This window comes from Capsicum annuum, chromosome 12 (assembly GCF_002878395.1).
Source record: "Capsicum annuum cultivar UCD-10X-F1 chromosome 12, UCD10Xv1.1, whole genome shotgun sequence".
Lineage (NCBI taxonomy): Eukaryota > Viridiplantae > Streptophyta > Magnoliopsida > Solanales > Solanaceae > Capsicum > Capsicum annuum.
Window position 1 is genome coordinate 65719846 of NC_061122.1, and position 22894 is coordinate 65742739.

Here is a 22894-nt window from a genome sequence, read left to right on the forward strand (position 1 = left end):
GTAAGGAAAGGTAGCAAGATAAAGTTGAAGGATGCAAGATGTATCAGGTAGTTCAGAAACTAAAGAATCATAACGTAGATTTTAGAAGGCTAAAATCTTAGCAAGAAATATAGTGGTAGAGAATGAGGAGGCTAGAGTAGCCTTGAAAGTAGCACAACAATACTTACTTAGACCCTCCTAATTCAGATTTTCAAAAGGAGAAAAAGGCTAAGTATTTGGATTTCAGAAAGTCTTCTTATTTAGGCAAACTATACCTATAACAAAGGAGTAAGGTAAATTAGGTGAAATTAGGTGATGATAAAAACAACTACTTTTACGTGGTCATTAAACATAGGAGGTTGAAGCATGTAGTAACTCAAATTAGGAATGATCAAGAGTAACTGTAGTTTGATGTTTCTACAACTTTTGCAGACTACTATGAGAATCTATTGGGAAAAAAGAAAACTAGTAAAGTACAAGCTAATAAATACATCAAGTAGAAGGGCAATGTCTTTACCACCATGCACCAGGTTAGTCTGTTGAAAGATTTCACTTCGAAGGATGTCAAGAAAACTTTGTTAAGTATTGTCATTACTAAAAGCCCAGGGCCTGATGGGTATGGTAGTGCATTTTTCAAATATACATGTGAATTAAATGGAGGAGATATAACAAAGAAGTTTTGTATTTTTTAGGAATAGCAAAATCATTAGACAATTAAATGCCACAAACATTTCTCTAATTCCTAATGCGGAGTATCCTGAGAATGCTAGCCAATATATTTCTATTCCTGGTTGTAATATCCTATACAAATGCATACCTAAATTGATTTGCAATAGCTTGAAGGAAGTAATAGTCCATATAGTTGCAGATAATCAGGCTGCCTTTGTGCAAGTTAGATCCATGGTGTCACTATAATTTGGGTAGCTTGGATTTTCACATCTTAGTAGTCTACACAAATTATCACATTTAAGGTCACGCATTTAACCTTATAGAAGACATTTGTGATCAGCTATGTATATGCACATAATATAAGGGGGGAAAGGAAAAAGTTATAGGATGAAATACAAATTCTGAGTCTTTCATTATACTTGCCTTGGTTGATATTAAGTAATTTCAACTCGGTGCTAAAAGAAAAAGATAGAATAGGAGGAATATAGTAACTTGGGTTGATACAAGTGACTTTGTAACTTATTTAGAAGAATGTTAATTGCCATATCAAGAAAGTAGATATACTTTGAATGATAAACATGGAGCGCATAGAATATTCTCTAAAATTAACTAGGCTTTTATTAATGGTAGTTGGTTAGATGATATGACAAATAGCGAGGTTGTTTTCTTGCCTAAAGAAATCAATAATCACTAGCAACTAAGGTAGTAGTAACAAAGGAGAGAAGGATAGAGCAAAACCATTTCAGTACTATGATAACTAGAGTCAGCATCCTCTATTTCACAACATTGATAAGGAAAGGTAGCAAGACAAAGTTGAAGGATGCAAGATGTATGAGGTAGTTCAGAAACTAAATAAGCTTAAGGTGGATTTGAGAAGGCTAAACGCTTAGCAAGAAACATAGTGGTGGAAAATGAGTAGGATAGAGTAGCCTTGAAAGTAGCACAACAACACTTATACTTAGACCCTCTTAATGCAGATTTTTAAAAGGAGAAAAGAGCTAAGTATTTGGATTTCAGAAAGTCTTCTTATTTAGTAGAAATATACCTACAACAAAGGAGTAAAGTAAATTCGGTGAAACTAGGTGATGATAACAACTACTTGTATGCAGTCATTAAACATAGTAGGTTGAAGCATATAGTAACTCAACTTAGGAATGATCAAGGGTAACTGTAGTTTGATATTACTACAACTTATACGGACCACTATGAGAATCTATTGGGGAAAAAAACTGGTAGAGTACAAGATGATAAATATATCATGTAGCAGGGCAATGTCCTCACCACCATGCACCAGATCAGTTTGTTGAAAAATTTCACTCAGAAGGATGTCAAGAAAGCTTTGTTCAGTATTGTCATTACTAAAAGCCCAGGGCTTGATAGGTATGGTCGTGCATTTTTCAAATATACATGGGAATTAAATGGAGAAGATATAACAAAAGCAATTTTGGATTTTTTTAGGAATACCAAAATCATTAGACAATTGAATGACACAAACATTTCGCTAATTCCTAATGTGGAGTATCCTGAGAATGCTAGCCAATATAGTTTTATTTCTGGTTGTAATATTCTATACAAATGAATACCTAAATTGATTTGTAGTAGCTTGAAGGAAGCTGAAGTCCATATAGTTACAGATAATCAGGGTGCCTTTGTGCAAAGTAGATCCATGGTGTCACTATAAGTTGGGTAGTTTGGATTTGCATATCTTAGTAGTCTACATAAATAATCACATGTAAGGTCACTCATATAACCTTGCAAAAGACATTTGTGATCAGCTATGTATATGCACATAATATAAGGGGGGAAAGGAAAAAGTTATAGGATGAAATACAAATTCTGAGTCATTCATTACACTTGCCTTTGTTGATATTAAGTGATTTCAACTCAGTGCTAAAATTAGAAGATAGAATATGAGGAAATATAGTACCTTGGGTTGAAAAAAGTGACTTTGCAACTTATTTAGAAGAATGGGAATTGCTAGAATTGCCATATCAAGAAGGTAGATACACTTGGAATGATAAGCATGGAGAGCATAGAATGTTCTCTAAAATTGATTGGGTTTTTATCAATAGTAGTTGGTTGGATGATATGCCAAATAGAAAGGTTGTTTTCTTGCCTAAAGAAATCAATAATCACTATCCAACTAAGGTAGTAGTAACAGAGAAGAGAAGGGATGGCGTAAAACAATTTCAATACTGTGATAACTAGAGTCAACATCCTCTATTTCGTAGCATTGATAAGGAAAGGTAGCAAGATAAAGTTGAAGGATGCAAGATGTATCAGGTAGTTCAGAAACTAAAGAAGTTTAAGGTAGATTTTAGAAGGATAAACTCTTAGCAAAAAACGTAGTGGTGGAGAATGAGGAGGCTAGAGTAGCATTGAAAGTAGCACAACAACACTTACTTAGACCCTCTTAATGCAGATTTTCAAAAGAAGAAAAGGGCTAAGTATTTGGATTTCAGAAAGTCTTCTTATTTAGCAGAAATATACCTACAACAAAAGAGTAAGGTAAATTAGGTAAAACTAGGTAATGATAACAATAACTACTTTTATGCAGTCATTTAACATAGGAGGTTGAAGCATGTATAAACTCAAATTAGGAATGATCAAGGGTAATTGGAGTTTGATGTTGCTACAACTTTATGGACTACTATGAGAATCTATTAGGGAAAATGAAAACTGGTAGAGTATAGGCTAATAAATACATCATGCATCAAGGAAATGTCATCACCACCATGCACTAGATTGGTTTGTTGGAAGATTTTACTCAGAAGGATGCCAAGAAAGCTTTGTTCAATATTTCCATTTCTAAAAGCCAAGGGATGATAGGTATGGTAGTGATTTTTTTAAAGATATATGGGAATTAAATAGAGGAGATGTCATATAAGTAGTTCTAGATTTTTTTTTGGAATGGTAAGATCCTTAGACAATTGAATGCCCCAAACATTGCTCTAATTCTTAATATGGAGTATCCTAGAATAATGGCTAATATAGTCCTTTTTCTTGTTGTAATATCCTATACAAATGCATACCTAAATTGATTTATAGTAGTTTGAAGGAAGCAGTAGTCTATATAGTTACAGATAATCAGGATGCCTTTGTCCAAGGTAGATCCATGGTGCATAATTTGCTTATATGCCATGATTTATGTAGGCATTATGGAAGAAAGACATCACTAGGCATCGAATGAAGAGTGATCCCCGAAGGGTCTATGATATGGTAAGTTAGGAGTTCTTAGAGGAAGTGTTAAAAGGATATGGTTTTATTTAGAGATTTATCAAGTTGTTAATGACATGTTTACTACTTCTAAGTACATTTTCAAATTGAAGGGTGAGGGGCATAAATTCTTTCAAGGCCAAACGGGAACCTGCTTATCCCTTGCTCTTTGTCCTAGTATGGAATATTTGTCAAGAACATTTCATTGTATGAGCATACTGCATGAATTCATGTTCCATCATATGTTCCAAGGTACTAAGAGACTCATTTAATTTTTGTTGATAATTTAATAGTATTTTGCAAAGGCGAAGAGGCAGTTTTGACTAGAATAAGGAGGCATTGGATCACTTTAGTTCAACGACTGGGTTGGAATCTAACTTAGAGAAATCTAGTATGTTTACTACTTGTAACGAACCTAGACTACCCCTAGTCGTTACACGGTACTTACGATCCCGAGAGACTACAAGCTAACCCATGAGATGGTACCTGCTGTGAGCACTGAATAATATAATTAGGAATACAGAAGAATAACTGAAATGCCATAAGGTTTTAATAATGAAATAACTACTGAATTATGAATCTGATAAAAATACTAAAATTTGAATAGTCTGGATAGCTAACTGTAGTATTTGAAAAGCCTCTAAACTGGATACTATGAGTTGATGGGACAGACCCCCAACTAACTCTACTAACTACTGAGATAAAGATATGAAGTAATATAATTTATCCTCAGATGATGAGGACTCACCACTGCTACTATACTACTGATAATCTGAGAATCTAGGTGAGATCTTAGAACTAAGCGTCAGCACCTATGATATGAGACATCATAGTGCAAAAGAAAATATATGCGATTAGTACTTTGAATGTACTGGTATGCTAAATGAGGTAGGCCGGTATGCATGGTTTCATGAACAAAACTAATAATTAACTGGATATGCATGTAGATCATGGAGTACTGAGTAGAGAGCATGAATCTATAGATACTGATGATGCATGAAAATATGTAAATACTGAAGATACATGACCAAGCATATAACATAACTAAGTAAAATCTGTAAACTGAAATACTGAAATAACTAAAATCTATATGCTTTGGTCAAATAACACTAAGACTGAATAACTGAGCTGGGACTGTAACTGAGACTATATCTGAGACTGTGGGAGGTATCATCTAATCGACGTTCCCCAATTTGAGCTAATCGGAGTCCAACCTGTAACTCCAATTGGAAGGGTGTTAATACCATGCCACAGGTGCTAACTATGGTTGTGTGGATCCACTAAATTGATATAATGTCCAAAGGACTAATGTGTCAAGCCTGAGCTGACGGGTGACCCTTGTAAGATAGTCAAGCCTAATCTAACAGGTGACTACTCATATCCTATGCTGGTGTATAGGGACTTCTACTAATCACTCTACCTATGTTATGGGGAAGCTGCCATCCCTACACTCGCTCGGTGCTAAATCCTACTCCTAACTGAAAGACACTGAGATACTAGACTGTTCTAAGTTTAATGACTAATATCTGATTATTCTCAGAATGCTCAGAATATAATCTGAAGACTATTCTGTAGTGTAATGAGACTAGACTAAATAAACAGCTATGGTTTTCGGGTATTCAATACCCCCAGGACTCAAAGCAACAATACTGACAAGACACTAAAGCTTGAAAACCAAAACATGAAGGCTCTTATTAAATAAATCACTCTTGTAGGCATTTTATCAAACACTTGTAGTTCATGGTTTAAAACAATCATAAGAATGTCATGGAATTTGTAGGAATAGCATGAATTCATTATAATAGCATTAAATCATGGTTTAATTCAATAAATAATAGTATTAAAACATGGAGATTGAATAATAACAATAATTTCATAGTAACATGGTATAAAATCAATAGTACATGGAGATTCATGGATGAAATCATAATTTAAAACATAATAACTTGAAAGATTATAACTTGGTGATTAAAATAGGTTACTTGGGCTCCATGGATGAAAGGGATCCATGACCTTTTCTTATAACTTCTAATTTTATACTGGAAAATCGAAAATAGAAATATAAAAAAGGAGATGAACATCTAACATACCTTGGATGATGAATTTGAAAGAATTGATGGAGAGTTCTTGAGATTTGACCTTGATTCTTGAAGGTTAGGGTTTTTCTACTTGAAATAATGTTCTTGATTTTGGGAAAAAATTGATTAGAATAATGCCCAATTAGGTTATTAGGGACTTAATTTCGCGTTTGGGGCTGACTGGGACAAGAAAAAAGTACTTAAAAGCCCTTGGAATTAAAACTCAGAACTGACTGAAAATCCCAATTTTTTGGGCTGGCACGACGCTGCGCTATCACTCCGTGTCACTGGAATCGAACAACTGGGAAACCAATCTGTGGTGCGACGTTGGAAAATCACGGTTCTTCACTGATTGAGACCTGGAAGTTCATCGCGACGCGGTGGTATCGCGCTTCGACACTGGAAATGGACAAATATCAAATTGACCTATGGCATAACATGCCAGGATCGCGGACCCTCACTGGAATTTTTCAAATGGGAGATTGGCCTGCTCCGCGACGCGCTAAAGGTTAAAATGACGGGGTTTTGCAACTAAAACTTTAAATCGCCATAACTTCTTACCCAGTTATCGGATTTGGGAGAATTTTATATCATTGGAAAGCTGATTGAATTTTCTACATAATGGTAGGCTCTAAACTGAAAAATAATGAGTGTTTCAAAAATTTTATATATGAATACTCATGTATCGGGACTTAGATTATGCTAGGGAAATATGGGGTGTTACACTACTGGAGTTACAGACCAGGTCAAACTTAATTTATTAGCAAGCACTAGATTTGTAGTAGGAGAATTCTCTATTAGGTACTTGGGATTTCCATTGAAATCCAAGAAATGGAGTAAACTTGAATGCCAACATCTTATTTACAAAATAAACATTAGTATAACAACAATATATGCCAAGAAATTGTCCTATGCAGGCAGACTACATGTGTTGAATGCTATTTTATTCTCAATACATAGTTTCTGGGGATCCGTTTTCATCCTTCCTCAAAGTGTCCTATAGAAAGTTGACAGAAAAAAATAGAGAGTGTGTATGGGGATCTACTGAAGAGAAAAGGAATACATTCTTAGTATCATGGGAGAAAGTTTATGTTCTAAGAAATCAAGAAGACCTTAACATCAAAGACTGTAGACTATGGAATATTGCAACAACGGGAAAACTTGTTTGGTAATTGGTGGTAGATAAAGTTTTTCTTTGGGTGAGATGGGTGAATGGTGTGTATATAAAAGTTGGTACAAATTTTGAGATCACAAAGCACCTCAAGATAGTAGTTGGTACTGTAGGAAGTTGACTTCTTTAAATGAGGGTATGAAAGCTTGGTATACTGGAATGTGTACAAGCTAACTGCAAATGGCTCTTACTCCATTACATGTAGTTATCTGTAGCTAATTAGGACACAACCAAAGTTGAATACTACAAAACTTATTTGGACTACAGTAGCACAACCAAGGTACGGCGTGATGTTGTGGTTAGCGGAGAAGGAAAGGTTACTTACTAAAGAAAGGATATCAGATTAATTATGGATGTATTAGATCATTTATGTTGTCTTTGTGATAGACAAACCATGAAGACCATTTTACACCTGCTTGTAGAGTGTATATGGTTTAAGAAGATAAATGAAGATCCTATGTTGTGTGCATATGTCTAGATTTATCAGGGAAAGCTACGACATATGTTACAGGATATTCAGAACAAGTATTGGCCTAAAATCAAGAAAAAAGTGGTAGAAACTATGTTTGGTACCATAATTTACCACATTTAGAGAGCAAGAGGCCAGGAGTTATTCCAGCAAAGAAGATTACAAGCTAATGACACTGCTAAGCAGATTAAAGAGGAGATAGTACATGGGATAGAAATGATAAATACTTAAAAGAAGGCACATAGGAGTAGGGAGTTTATAAACAGGATTCTTTCCATTTAAGGTCTTGTTTTTTTTTAGAGAGTAGATGGAATTGTAAATAGATGTTACTTGAGACTCACCTCCTCTACTACTTGGTGTGGTTAAGAAGGTGAGGTCTCCTTAGGTGCATTCTTTGTTGGTTAATGGTACTTTACATGGTTACCATAAAGCCATAGATATCAATGTTAAAAAAACATCATTTTAATTAACAGTGAAATTTATATAAATGGATTAAAAGTAAGTGAATTAAGATCGATCAATTTTCTTTCTAGGATGAAGGGCCAAGGTGGCGTACCTATACAAAAATATAGGTTATTTAAAAGAAAATACAAGTAAGGGGAAGATTTTGAGCCAGTTCCCCCATGAAAATTCTATGTAAAACACTGAAATACTAATTTCTTTCTTTGTGAGATTTTTTAATGTCTTTTACACTTCTAAGAGCCTCCTATATAAACCAAAAAAGTTGAAACATCAGATCAATGTAAAATAATTGTATGCTTAGTGTCGAAAAAGCTATGTAGTAGCATGTGCCTATGCTCTGACATCTCTCTTGAGGTTGATTAAGGGCAAATTGGTTCAAGGCTCAAGATTGATTGTTAATCTACCTAAGAATCATCACGATGATGTCCAGTTGAAAGATTTTCTTCCCTGGGTAAAGGTCTCATTGTCTATCCGATTACAGAGCCATGATATACGGGTATATGCCAATTTACCTTAGGTTTCACTAAGGACGATCCTGTTAGAATATGAGATCTTTTCTTGATGGTCTTTTGTTTAATAGTTTCTTTTATTATTATGTTTAGTTTATTTTAAAATTAAATGGTAGTCCTTATTTTGAGTAGTGTGTCTTGTAAGACTTATGAAGTATGTCTTGTAAAACTCATGTAGCTTATAAGTGTAGTCTTTTGTAAGATGTTGACTATGTATGTATGAATGTATGAATAAATGAATGAAAGCTACTACTGAAACTCTATCTTTTCTCTTCTCTTTTCGCTCCACATTCTAACAGACCCCACCTAATATTTTGGGCTTCGGCCTGCATTCCCCCATCTTGATTTTGCCAAGTGTTACGGCCTGGTCTGTCCTTCTACTAAGCTTGATTTTTCCCATATAATTGACCTTTCGAAATTAAATAAATTGGGCTCGAACCTTTTGATAATTTTTTATTTTTTTCAGTATATATAGTTGAGAATGGCATAAATCTTATGATTGAAAACATACTAAATGCAGGGTCATTCTCAAGAACAGCAGTGAACGTCAGTGTTGGTTGTGAAACAGCAGTGTCCAACATAGTGATGGTTGTAACCGTCCTAATATCACTTGAATTTTTTAGTAGGCTATTGTACTTCACACCAATATCCATTTTGGCTTCCATTATTATCTCTGTTTTGCCTGGGCTTATCAACTTAAGTGAAGCTAAATACATATGGAAAGTAGACAAGATGGATTTTCTTGCTTGTGCTACTGCATTTCTTGGTGACCTTTTTGTATCTGTCGAGATTGGCCTCCTCCTCGCGGTATGTAACTGTTTTTTAATCTTTTAATCTTCTTCTTAAATGTTAACATGTTTGTATTTAGGGAAAAGTATTAGTTGTTCGTCTGATATACAATATGATACATTTAGGGATCGTTCGGAACCTGGTTAAGAGCTAAATTATTTATGTATATATTAAATCCTACATAAGTAAAATCAAAACATTATTTTGTTATGTATAAAGTTAAGGAAAATTTATTTACCGAAGCAAACATAGTAATACTTGTAATTAGGGGTGTACAAACCAGACCGTTAAGTCAAACCGAATCGATGAATCAAATCAAACCGAGGAAAAAACCTGACTTATGGTTTGGTTTGATTGATTTGGTGTTGGCAAAAAAAATCGATCATTCTTGGTTTGGTTTGGTATTAGCTAGCAAAAATAAAATCAAACCGAACCCAAACCGAACCAAACAAATACATATATAATTTATTTTTATACGTAAAAAAATAATATTTATAATCTACTTTCTAATTACTTTTATTATTTTTGTATATTCAGAAAATAGATATATATTCTTGGGCCTTTAATTATAGTATTTTTTCATTAATAACAAATTAATACAAAGGTCAATATTAATATAAAAACCTAAAACTCTTTAATTGCTTCACTTTTTACATTTTACTTTCCAAGTTTTCAGAGAGTTCTCATTATTTCCTCATCTTACTTTCATCTTATTTTTCTCATTCGTCAAGTTGTGATTTAGGTTTGTTTCTCTCTCTTTTTTTTTATGGAATTATGTTATAATTAATTACTTTATGCAGTTAAGTTTTTTATAAGTTGTCTCTAATTCTTCGTTCTTTTGTATGCTCACATTTTATGTGAAGGGAACTTTCAGACAAGCTATTATGACTAGTGACTTAGAAATTGAACTATTTGGGTATCCACATAATATTACTTTGAGAGATAGTAGTTTAGACGTCTTAATAATTTGCCAACTTAATTTTTATTGGAACTACTCTGTGACCATTGTTTTTTTTTATCTTTTTAGTGAAAACATTTTTTTCTTCAATCACATTATAATTATAAAAAAGCCAAGAAAACTGAAAAACCGAAAAAACCCAACTAAAACCAAAATTAAAAAACCAATTGTATATTGATTTGATTTGGTTTATAGATTTAGAAAACCGACATTATTGGTTTGGTTATATTTTAATAAAAAACCAAACCAACCCGACCTATGTACACCCCTACTTGTAATACATAGCTATAGTTATAAAATATTACCTAACATAGCTATACTTAGGATTTTATAACAAATCTCTCCCCCTTTCTGTCCCGCATCTCTCATTCCCCCCCCCCCCCACACACACACATCTCTTTCCTTTTTTTCCTTCAAGATTGTATTTAATTCTCAAATGAAATTAAATAGACATGTACAAATTAAATCGACAGAGAAAATTATTCATCGAGTTTCTTGAGCAGCATATGTGTCAAAGTTGATATGTGTATATATGTTTGGTTGATTATATATATGTGTGTGTGTGTGTGTGTGTCCGCACATCTATGTTTTAGTTTCAAAGCTAATATTTGTATTTGTGTATTTGTGAAATAATTTGTATTTGGTTGATGATTGATACATATGTGTATCTATGTTTTAGTTTTCGGCTAATATGTGCATCTCGAATGTTTAATATTTCAGGTAGGTATATCATTTGCAAAGATTATTCTGAACTCAATTCAGCCAGGGAAAGAAAAACTAGGAAGACTTCCAGGAAGTGATTTGTTTGGGGATGTGGAACAATATCCAATAGCTTCAACAACTCGTGGGGCTCTCATTGTTAGAGTCAAATCTTCTTTGTTTTGCTTTGCGAACGCAAACTTCATTACAGGAAGGTATATCTTCAAACTATAAATAAGCATCTTACATATGACTGTCAAATAAGCAAATTGGACAAAATTTAGACAGTAGTGGATAATATATATAATCTTCCTAAAATTAGTCAAGATGGGTGTAGGTTAAATTGAGCTAAACGATAGGCTATAACTCAATTTGTCCAATTCAAAGTCATTTTTCATTAATTTTTTTTGGTCTTTATTATTTTTGTAATTACCAAATTGATCAAACTAGTGTTATATCCTAAGCAAACCCCAAAAAATTATTTACAATATTTTGATAAACATTTTTTAAATTATTTGGGTTATCTAGGTTACCTAAATTGGCCCAAACTTTTAAAAATGGAATAACTTGGGTTATCCAGAACGCTTGAGCGTATATTATAATTTGACACCCCTACTCCCCATATATGCAGTCGAACAAGTTTTATTATCATGAGTATATTCTTCTTTTGATATCTTTTGTCTTATATCTATTGAACGTTTGTTGTTGTTTATTATACAGGATATTAAACATAGCACTAAAAGAACACGGTGAAGGTGCCATAGAAAATCGTGATCAAGATAGGGTGAAACTAGTTATTCTTGACATGTCAAGTACTATCCAAGCTAAAGCTTAGTTCGTGTAATTTATAACGGCACGTTTAGCTATATATAATTCTTGAAAAATTGTGACATTGTTATATATTCATTGACATTGAAATATTTATGGATGTAGATTTTCTTAACATTGACACATCCAGCATAGCTTCTCTTGAAGAACTGAATGAGCTTGAATCAAATGGAATGCAGGTGATTACTAACTAATCCTCTTCAATTATTCATGAAAAAAAAAAGTAATACTCTAAAAGTACTCTCCTATTGAACCTAGTTTGCTTCGATTTTACTTTTCATGAGCAAAAATGGCTTTTTTGAGTTGTTGAACAGCCCCTCCACATAGTTCTTTTGAATTTCGAATAGCATTCAGAATATTTTATTTTCAATTATCTAATTAATAAATCACTTAATGAAAGTATATTATTTTTTATTTTCTCTATTTATTTTTGTTTTGCAGTTGTCACTAGTAAACCCATGGTGGGATGTGATCCACAAATTAAAGTTGGTCAACTTTTTGAAGAAAATTGAAGGGAGGGTCTTTTTGACAATTGGAGAAACCATCGAGGCATGTTTGACTAGTAAGAACATGCTTCCTATTTGAAAGTTCTTGCTTGATCTGCTGCTATTAGAATACCACATATTCGTATTTTGAAGTTAATGTTCTCAATGGTGAAACATTCGTATTTTGAAGTTAATGTTCTTAATGGTGAAACAATAAGTACTTGATTCTCGTTGTGTATGTATGTATGTATATATTCAAGGGGACAATAAAACGAGCTAATAATATTATTGTTCCTGTCACTATAAGAATGAATTAAGTTGTGAGTTTCAATTTGGCTTGAATTGAACATTGTTATGTTATGTTATAACATATATGTGTAAGTTTAAAATGTCAATTTTTAATATATGTGAGTGAATTTCACATACATTAGTTAGTCTACAATTCAATGCCCAATCAAAGAGTTACGTATGTTTAATGGCCATTTAGCACTCTTTAGAATTTTAGCTAGATTTTCACATGCCCAATAAAAGCGAACCTTAATGTATAAGGCTTCATGCTTCCTGTTCAGGTGACTTGGGAAAAGCGAATAATAAAAAACTGCCTTACCTCCTTATTTACGAGGTTGGTTCCAAGATTCCAACACTAATCATGTTAGGATATACTATAAATCGTGCAATTTTAATGTAGTATTATTTATTGAATAATTATTTCTTTATTTATTATTCAGTTCAATCAATCATTTTATCAAATAAATCATTGTCATGTATGTGTCATCAACTTATATAGTAGATGATTTGGTGTATAGAGTTTAGCTTATACAAGGAAGACTAAATCATCGATTCTTATAAGTTAAAGTTCTAGTTCACAATCATAGATGGAAATTTGCACAAACCATCAGAATAATTGTAGCAGGTTTATTCTCAAATATAGACCCAAATTAGGGTGTCTTTCAAATTTTAGCCCCAAATAAAAAGGTTTTGTTAAAATAGCCTTAACTTGTTAAGGCATATTTTCTTGGATGAAAACACCCTCCTACAAGCTGTTAAATCTCTTTCTTCCAACTTCAGCTTATATTTGAGAATAACCCGTTTCTTCCAAATTCCATAATCGAGCTCCAAAAGATTCGCTATTATATCTCTTTCTTCCAAATTCCATAATCGACTTTCAAACATTCACAGTCGAGTTTAGCCGTAAGGGTTCTTCAGGTATGAATTTCATCATCCAAATTTATTGTGGTAATTTTAGCTTATTGATGCATTGTGGTAATTTTATCTCGTTATATAATTAGCATATTGATTTAACTTTTGGGGAGGTGAACGTAAGCTGAAGTTGGGATATGCTATTGTTGTAGTAACATATTTATCATTGAGGAATTGCATCGAACAGGTTATGGGGAGTTTTTTATTGTGGTTAAAATTATGTTTGAGTAGTTGGGGAGGGTCAGTCTTGGAGGGAAATACCGTTAATATGGGAGTTAACGTTGATCGCAACATATTTTGGGACGGCCAAATGTATAAGGTCAAGGTGGTACAAGAAATTAGTTCCAAGTATTTCAAACTTATGGAATAATTAGTATTAGAAGATGATGAGGAATTGTGTCGAACAGGTTGTGAGAAGTTTGTTATTGCGATTATAATTGTGTTTGAGTAGTTGTAAGGGTTTGGTTTTAGAGGGAAAGGTTGTTAATATAGGAGTTAACATTGATCGCAATATTTTTTGGGAAGACCAAACGTATAAGGTCAAGGTGGTACAAAAGTAAGTTTGATTGTTTCTATAGCTCGAACACAAACTACAAAGCTACCTTTCTTGCAAGCTTCTCTAGTTGTCTCAGTTTGTTGGACAGCATTGCATTTATCTCATGTCAAACTGCATATATAAATCCAGTATATACCAGCTTCCATACTTGGGTTATGTGTCTCTTGCCTTTAATTCTCTGCTTAATCCAATCACACATTGCAACTCATATAGCAGATAGTGGTTGAGTACTATTTAGCTAGCAAAGCAACCTCTTCCATACTGCATTTGATGTTGTGAAGTGTGAACCAATAATTTACTTTAGAGTAATGACTAATAAGAACCATAGGTAGAAAGGTAATTCCATCATCAGATGTATACTTGTAAAATATCATCGCAGTAAGACCAATAATTACTTGATGAAAACCAGAATAATTACTTGATGGTTACTGTGTACCTACAAAAGTTTCAAGTTTCACTTCTCTTCATCTACCTACATTCTATTGCATGCAATTTTTTGTCACTTCATAAAGCACATGGCAATGTTGTAGTCAATCTAGATGTTGCTGATATGATTGCTAGCTCTCTTAAATAAATTAATTTGTTTGTCTCTAAGTTGGGGAATGCAGGTCAAGCCCTCCCTTCCAATACAGTATACCTAGTTAGGATCAACCTGTGTAGCTTTTGTTCTTGTGTAGTTTAATTTGGTGGATTATAGGTTTGATTTTCATTATAAGCTCTTTATTGTTATGAATCTATACATGCAGTGATACCCTTAACGATCAATGAAATAGATAGCTATACTAGTCATAAAATTGGGATAATTTCTCTATCTGAGCTTTGATCTACATTGATGAAAGTGAACCTTTATCCTTCTATTATGGTTGCAGCTGCCGCAGCTAGTTGTGGAGAATGTTCTCGCTTTCAACGAGAACTTTTGGATAAGAATTGCAGCTAGAGAAGACACCTGCAAATCCAACGATGACAAAGCATGGTTCCATTTCTTAATATCTTTAGCTGGTTTATGCTTTGTAACTTCTTTCAACTTGCAGAATAAGCTTTGTTGATTTTCTTTTACAGAAAGACTATGAAGAGCTGGCATTAACAGTAATGAACATCGTAGATCGTCTGGTTCACAAGACAAATGTATATATTCCATCTCACTTCTAAACTACACATAACAATTATATGTATTTTTGGTGCCTAGCTGATCACAAGCAACTTCTCTTTAGCATAAGACTTTCTGAACTACACATAAACAAGTATATGTATTTTTGGTGCCTAGCTGATTACAAGCACATTCTGAACTACACATAATAAGTATATGTATAACAAGTATATGTATTTTTAGTCCCTAGCTGATCACAAGCACCTTCTAACCAATAATTAGTAATTACTCAGCCATTAACTTGCTTGCACAAAATACACCCAAGGTTAATCTGAATATTCCACTTCACTAATCTATTAGTGGTCACACAATGCTTCACCCATCCAATAAACTTGTAAGGAAAACCCAGGTCAATCAGGATCTGCTTTAAATAGGGTCAAATTATCACTATACTTCTATCCTTCATCCATATGCAAGAAGATACAGAAAGAAAAATAAGAAAACATGATTAGTTTTACTTTTTATCTGAGAAATTGGATCAAAATAACAGTTATAATAGGATTTTTTTATCCCTATTTTAGTTAGTAACAAGTACTTTTGACTTTCAATCACGAATGTCTTCTTATTTATATGAATTTTTAACTTGTGGTGAAGTATTTAACTCAATACCTTCTTATTGATTGCTTATAAAAATTATTTAGCATGTTAAATTTTCTTATATATTGATGTGTAAAAATATATCATATTAACAGGATTCGGGGAAGGAATACACCCCCAAGAGATGTGATGTGAATAATTCTACGGGATACACTTTAAAATTTGCCTTCAAGGCAAAATGCAGAACAAGTTGTACCCCATGGGAAAAAGTTAACACTAGCTTATTCTGCAATAATTCGGCAGATGATATACAACACTTGACCTAGAGGCAAGACTTAAGCCCCAAAGAAAAAAGTTATGCCCTATGGGCAAGAGTTGACACTAACTTAGCATGTAATAACTTGGCAGATGATCTGGAGCTCGTGCCCTAGAGGTAAATCTTAATACAACAAATGAACAAGTTATGTCCCATGAACAAGTGTTGATACTAGATTAGTGTGTGATGATTTGGTAGATAATTTATAAGTCTTGTCCAAGAGGCATGATTTTTAGACCCCAAAGGAACAAGTTATGCCTCATGGGCAAGAGTTGACACTAGCTTATTCTGTAATGATTCGACAGATGATCTACAACACTTGCCCTAGAGACTAGACTTAGACATCAAAGGTGGTTCAACTGTCATTGTTTGTACAATATGTACCATAAAATACTTGTATAATTTGATCTCTGTAACTTAGCTTCATAGTTTATAATACAGCACATATTTGAATGCAATAGTTCAATAGAATACAATAGATTCAAAGGAAATTAAGCATTTGATGTTTGTTCTCTTCTCCCCAAGTTCAGTTTATGTAACTTCAATAGTACCAAAATATCTTCCATGGAAAAGTTCAAATATATAGCATTAAAGGAACAAACTATACCTTTATGTGGCACAAAACTGAACTGTTGTAGTAGCCTAGTGTTGGCAGTATAAATTCTTAGGAAGATGTATTACTTGTACAACCTAGCGCGCGCACACAACATACGGACACGCGATGTTCTTCAATCCAAGGAGAAGAGAATTAACATCACGATGAAAATTTTCAAAACTATGGAGATGACAGATGTTATCGTTGCCATCAAAACTAATTTACTTAAAGGATAAATTTATTAACATGATGCCAATGACGAAGAAAGTTGACAAATCAGAGGATTTTGTGTCTGTAACAAGTACCCAAAGTATATAATGTCTATAACAAATCTAACTTTGTTGTATTTAGAGGACAAAACCAAGAAACTAAGACATAAGCATTGTCTATAATGACTTTATTTTATTTAAAAATCTCTTCAACAAGTCATTGACAGCCCTGCACCGCCAAACCGCCCCCCCCCCCTCCCGACAAAACCCTCAATACCTATTTTAGAAGAAACTATAACACTTGGTCATATAAATTCGACGAATTCAAATAGCAATAACTATGAAGACATCATGATTGACTGCGTTTTGAGACAACCACCATCATAACCATGACTGCCAAGCCCATGAAAGATGCTCCCAATGTCGTCTCCACAGCACCTAATTTAGCACTTCCATCAGCATTAAAGAAAACCTTATTGCCTCCAAAGAGATTGTTGAAGAAATCTGACAAGTTGTTCATCATATCAACCACTATTTGTGTCACTGTTCGTGTAACATTCTACAAAACGCCTGTAAAAGAGTTCCCGAATTTAGATTCTTCTGCCTCAGATTTGAAAGACGTACTCCTTCGAGATGACTAAGAAAAGGAATCAGCATCAGCAATGGATTCATCTATCTTGTGATCTTAGTTTGGGAATGATGCACCTGTGAAAATGGTATTGTAGTAAGAAGCTTGACCATTATGAAATATTTGAGTAGAATCAAGGACATAGATTTCTCACTAGTTTTCTGTGAGTTGAGGAATTCTTGAAGGACTGGATTTTGCATTATCGAATTTCACACATTTGAGTCACAAGCAATTGAAGCAACAACACTCTAAGGGGGGGGAATAGAATCAACATTAGCAAATCTGGCACACTCGTAACCCCCAGACACTACTAAGACCACACTCTTAAGATCTCATCAAGTTATTAGGAGTATCCACTGGGATGCAACATCATTAAATCCAAGAATATGGATAAATAATTATTTCAAAGGACTTTTAGATCTGAAACGCCTAATCCATCTAACCCACTTCATGCTCATGCCTCAAGCTAAAATGTGAATGAAGAAAGCTAATGACACCATCCATCCGCCAAACAATAGAATTGGATATAATAGTGGACTATACACTTGACACCACAAAGATTATCTTGAAATCTAACTATGTTACAGATCAGTATTGGACTCAACTCAGATATATCTCCTCTACAGATGTCAATATCTAGAAAACGGTACCTAAAGAAAAATCAAATAAGGCAAACCACGCTGCAAACTCACAAGGAAGAAGAGTTCTAAATTCTCACAGTCACTCGCAATTCCAAAAAAAATAGTCTTTGTTTGAGGAGATGCCACAAGTGGATTAAGGAACAGCTTATTATACAGTAGTTCCACTTTTTATGTTGCAACTATAATATTTAGTTCAGTTTTTGTTAACTGGATCTTCTCACTTGTTCAAATTGAACATATTCATATCCGCTCCTCACCCCTACTAAGGATTTATACTAAAGTATTAAAAGAAAAAATTGATATATCCAGTTTCAAATACATGAACATACAACACTACATAGAATATGAAAACCAAGAGAACATGTAAACATAAATGACAAAGAAGAAAACCTGAGCGGCAGGAGTTTCATTTAGAAACCTAAATGCCTGTATAGCATGTTTCAGTGCAAACTTTATGACTATAGTCTCGCTGACAACACAAGCTTTGGAGTGGGGTGATAAGCTCGAACCGGATACACAAGATCCACCATCTTTATTAGCAGATCCAGACAAATATACCCTGTAAATTTAAGAAGAGTTTATAATTGACACTATGTGAGTAGTCGTTCACATCATCTATTAGAACAGATAAACATTTGTACGCAGAGTAACATTGAGAAGTATATACCGCAACCAACGTTCAATAGCCTTTTGAATCCCAGACGTAAGCCTTCTGGCGGCTAAAGATTAAATGTTGATGAAAGTATTACGAAAAGACTAAACACTCCAATATTAAGAACAGAACAACAACCAAATAGGCAAGAACATTTTCATTATCTCCTTCATATATTGCAAGTCCAAAACTTAAGTTTCTATCTTCACTGACACTATCACATAAAAAATGTATTTGGACTCTGACAATGTCACCCAACTATATATTTTATGACACTAAGTTGAAAATACCCATTTTTTTTGAATTAATCCAATAGCCCTTAACAGCAAAAATGCCTCAACTCCTTGCGATTGATATAAATGAACTCCCATGGTGCTTATTTGCTGTGAGTTTTAAGAGGTAGCTTCTTTTTAAAAGTTTAGTTCATATTGGGCTAATCCAAGTTACATTAAAATGAGGCAACATCAAATCGAACATTGCAAGTTTGCAAGTACAACACATCCCTTATTATCCTAATTAGCAAAATTTTTCTTGGGGAGACAATTAAGAAAGCATGTTCATTAAAATTATAACTTTATTCGTCAATTAAATCAATCAACTGAGTGATCACTCTTCACTTTTACTTAGTATGTTCCGTTTCACTAGAGTAAATTTAACTTATCTTTGAAACTAAATTGAACATTGTAAAGTTTGTTGCAACATGTCCCATTTTACTCTACTGAATAAAAATTGATTGAGCAAACAATTGAGTGGCGTGTTCATTAAAAGTTATAACTTTATTAGTCGATCGAATTAATCAACTAAGTAATCACTCAAACACCATTAAGTTTTACAAAAGACTTCAATTTCTATGATTATAAAACACAGACACACCAAAAGAAATACTTCAAAATCAACAATAACAACAGATACTACTCCCTCCACTCTATTTTACTTGTCACATTTCATTTCACGAGAATCAATTTAACCAATCTTCGAAACTAAACTGAATAATATTAATTCACTATTTCAAATATAAAATTATCATATTTGATGTATAAGTTACACTAAAAAACTAAATTACAGAAGTTAGATATAATGCTACTCCATCTGTTCACTTATCACATTTTGTTTAATGAGAAACAATCTGACTAATCTTCTAACCTAAATTGAATTTAATTAATTCACTATTGTATACATAAAATATAGATATTATATACAAAAACTATACATAAAGTACTATAAATTGCAATAGCACAGTAAATCACGTACTTTTCAATAGCGTGTTTGAGATCAGAAGTAGCTTCAGTAGCTTCCTGATGAGACGGAGCACCACTAAACAAAACTCTCGGTAACGATTCACCAAAACTAACCATCATTTTCTCCTCTCCACCAGCCATCTCCCAATCATCAAACTCCGCCATCACTTTTTGCATCGGCGACACATCAGATAATCCTTCTCCGCCTCCGTCGTTAATCATTGTGGCAACATCGAACTTCACATCTTCTGATGACAACGATATAGAGAAAATAGACACCAGACGGATGACGTTACGTGCGGCGATGTAAACTGGATGCTCCGATGTAACGGAAGGGAATTCGTTATTTGCGACGGTGACTCCAGCGACTTTCGCCGCTACTCTGAATGCTCATCCACCACCCATGATTTTTTGTGATTAATTTTTTTTTTGTTTTGAAATTTGGATGGATTATGGAATTCTTAAGGAATGAAGAGACTCATTAGAGGGGTAAGATGGTACTTTTAGTATATTAAAAAAGTAAGGAAGGCTGTTCTTCAAAGACATTCTTATTTAGGGTCAAATATTAAAAGCCACCTATATTTGGGTCTATGGCATACAATTTCCCGATTGTAGCACTAGATTATATGTAATTTCTCTTGATTACGAGAACGGTATAGTTCTAAATTCTAGTTCTAGTGCATTTTGTATATATTGAATAGGACCAAGTAGAGATAACTGTTTTGTATTGGGTAACGCCTCGAAATTGGGTCCCGAGATGTCACACGGTGCTTAGGGGCACAAGTGACCCCAAGCTAACCCTCCTACTGTCATAACTCATAAGCGACTGAATAAAATGCTTAAATCTATATAAAATTAGAGAAAACAGCACACTTCTCTGAACTTGATCAATACAAATATGAACTTTACAAGATTACAACTCTACTTTTACAAAATAAAACTGAAACTGAATACATCAACTTCTACTGACTGTCTATGAAGTCTCTACTGGTACTGACTTTAGATAGCTGGGTCATGACTCTCAACTATCCAAGCTCAATACGACTAAAATAAGAAAATACAATACTTCTCGAACTGTATAACTAACTCAAGCCCTTGAATCAAAAGGACTCACCACCTACTGACTGGAAGCTACAAACTGACTGAATGCGGTATCTGTGCTACAACTTATACCTATATTATAAGACACCGTAGCACATAGGAATATATGGGGGTCAGTACTTTAGGAATGTACTGAGTATGTAGGGGTGTATGCAACATTTTTAAATAATATCATAAATGTAAAATAAAACCATGCATGCTGACAATAATGACTCTCTTCGCTTGAATTAAACTGTAATATAGTTTCTCATAAATCATCAACAGTAACACATGCTTCATAAATCTCATAAATCATTGGACTCAACTCAAACTCTTTGACTCATGACTTAGAGTGACTCGGTAACTCAAGAAACTTAAATTATTATGGACTTGGAATTTTCTTATAACTGACATAAACCATGTGAGCCACATAGAGTCCAACATTTTGCCCTCCTAAGGAGAGAACCCTACATTGGCGGGAGCGTCATACTCTTGCCAGGGAGTACAACCTCAACTACGTGATCACAATCTCATTCTCGGCCTCTGGCCCACAATTATCAATATCAATCCTACGGTGGCACGTACTTTTGGGGAAATACCATATTTCTCGCTCGGTGCTAAATACTCCTCCCAGACTCAACTCAGAATGCGTTAGGAAATCTACCTCAATCAACTCAAGGGTCTATCATAGAGACCAAAATCAAAAATATATATCTCATCTGTAAATCATAACAACTTGTGGATTCCTAACTCGACTCAATCTCAAAATAATCTTTCTCATCATCAAGTACATTTGCTTATCAAATCATATCAAGTATCAAAAGCTTCGATAAAACATCATGGGACTCATTCTTGACTCTCAAGCTCAAATGTCAATATATATTCAATGATTGACTTCTCATGGAAAAGCTTAAAATCATGACTCTTATCATTTATCACTTTGAAATCATCAATTCATAGTAGCAATATACAATTCATAGCATAAATTTTTAATTTAAGAAATAAAACAATGGAATAGTCATGTATATCAATCTTGAATAGCTCAATTCTCATAAATCAATGATAAAGTAATTTGGGTATAAACCCACTTGCAAAATCATGAAAATTCCAATAGTAAATATCAATTCTTTGGGAACAAGAATGAAAGGATATTCTTGTTCAAGCCCCACATACCTTGATTATGATTTTGAGATGAAGAAACTTGATTGGAAACTCTTTTTCAAATTTTTAAGCTAAGTTTCTCAATGCCTTTGACTTGGAGAACTTGATTCTTGAACAACTTGATAAAATCTTTGGAAGATTCTTGAATTTTCTTGGAGAAGATTTGAATTTAGGATTTGGAGAAAAACCCTAGTTCTAGATTTTTGTAGAAAGAAGTGGAGAGAAATGAATTTTCTCTTCTCTAGTCGGATATATATAGAGGCCAAAATGGGCAGAAATGACCAAAATACCCTTGAGCAAATTCTAGAACTGGGGCTCGATTTTTGCCCTTAGCGTGACGCGCCATGATCGTAGACCTTCACTGGATTTAGACAATTAGGAAACTGCTCAGTGGCGCGATGCGGTGAAATCGCGTTGGTGCACTGGAATTTGACAATCCTAAAATTGAGCCTTGGCGCGATGCGTCAATATCGTGAAGGCTCGCTGGAAATTGACAATTGTCATTTGGCTGGCTCCGCGATGCGCTGAAGTGCCAGGTGGCACACTGTCTCACTAAAATGGCTCCAACTCTTCACCCCGAGTGTCGAATTTGCGCGAATTTGGTATCGATTGAAAGCTTATT

The 22894-nt window shown here is 33.9% G+C and overlaps 2 pseudogenes; one reads left to right on the plus strand and one right to left on the minus strand.

Moving 5' to 3' along the window:
- LOC107849245 overlaps positions 1 to 12468 on the plus strand; it is a 223357-nt pseudogene extending 210889 nt beyond the window's left edge.
- A 4753-nt stretch (positions 12469 to 17221) lies between these two features.
- On the minus strand, positions 17222 to 20436 carry LOC107849244 (annotated as a pseudogene).
- Positions 20437 to 22894: the final 2458 nt, after the last annotated feature.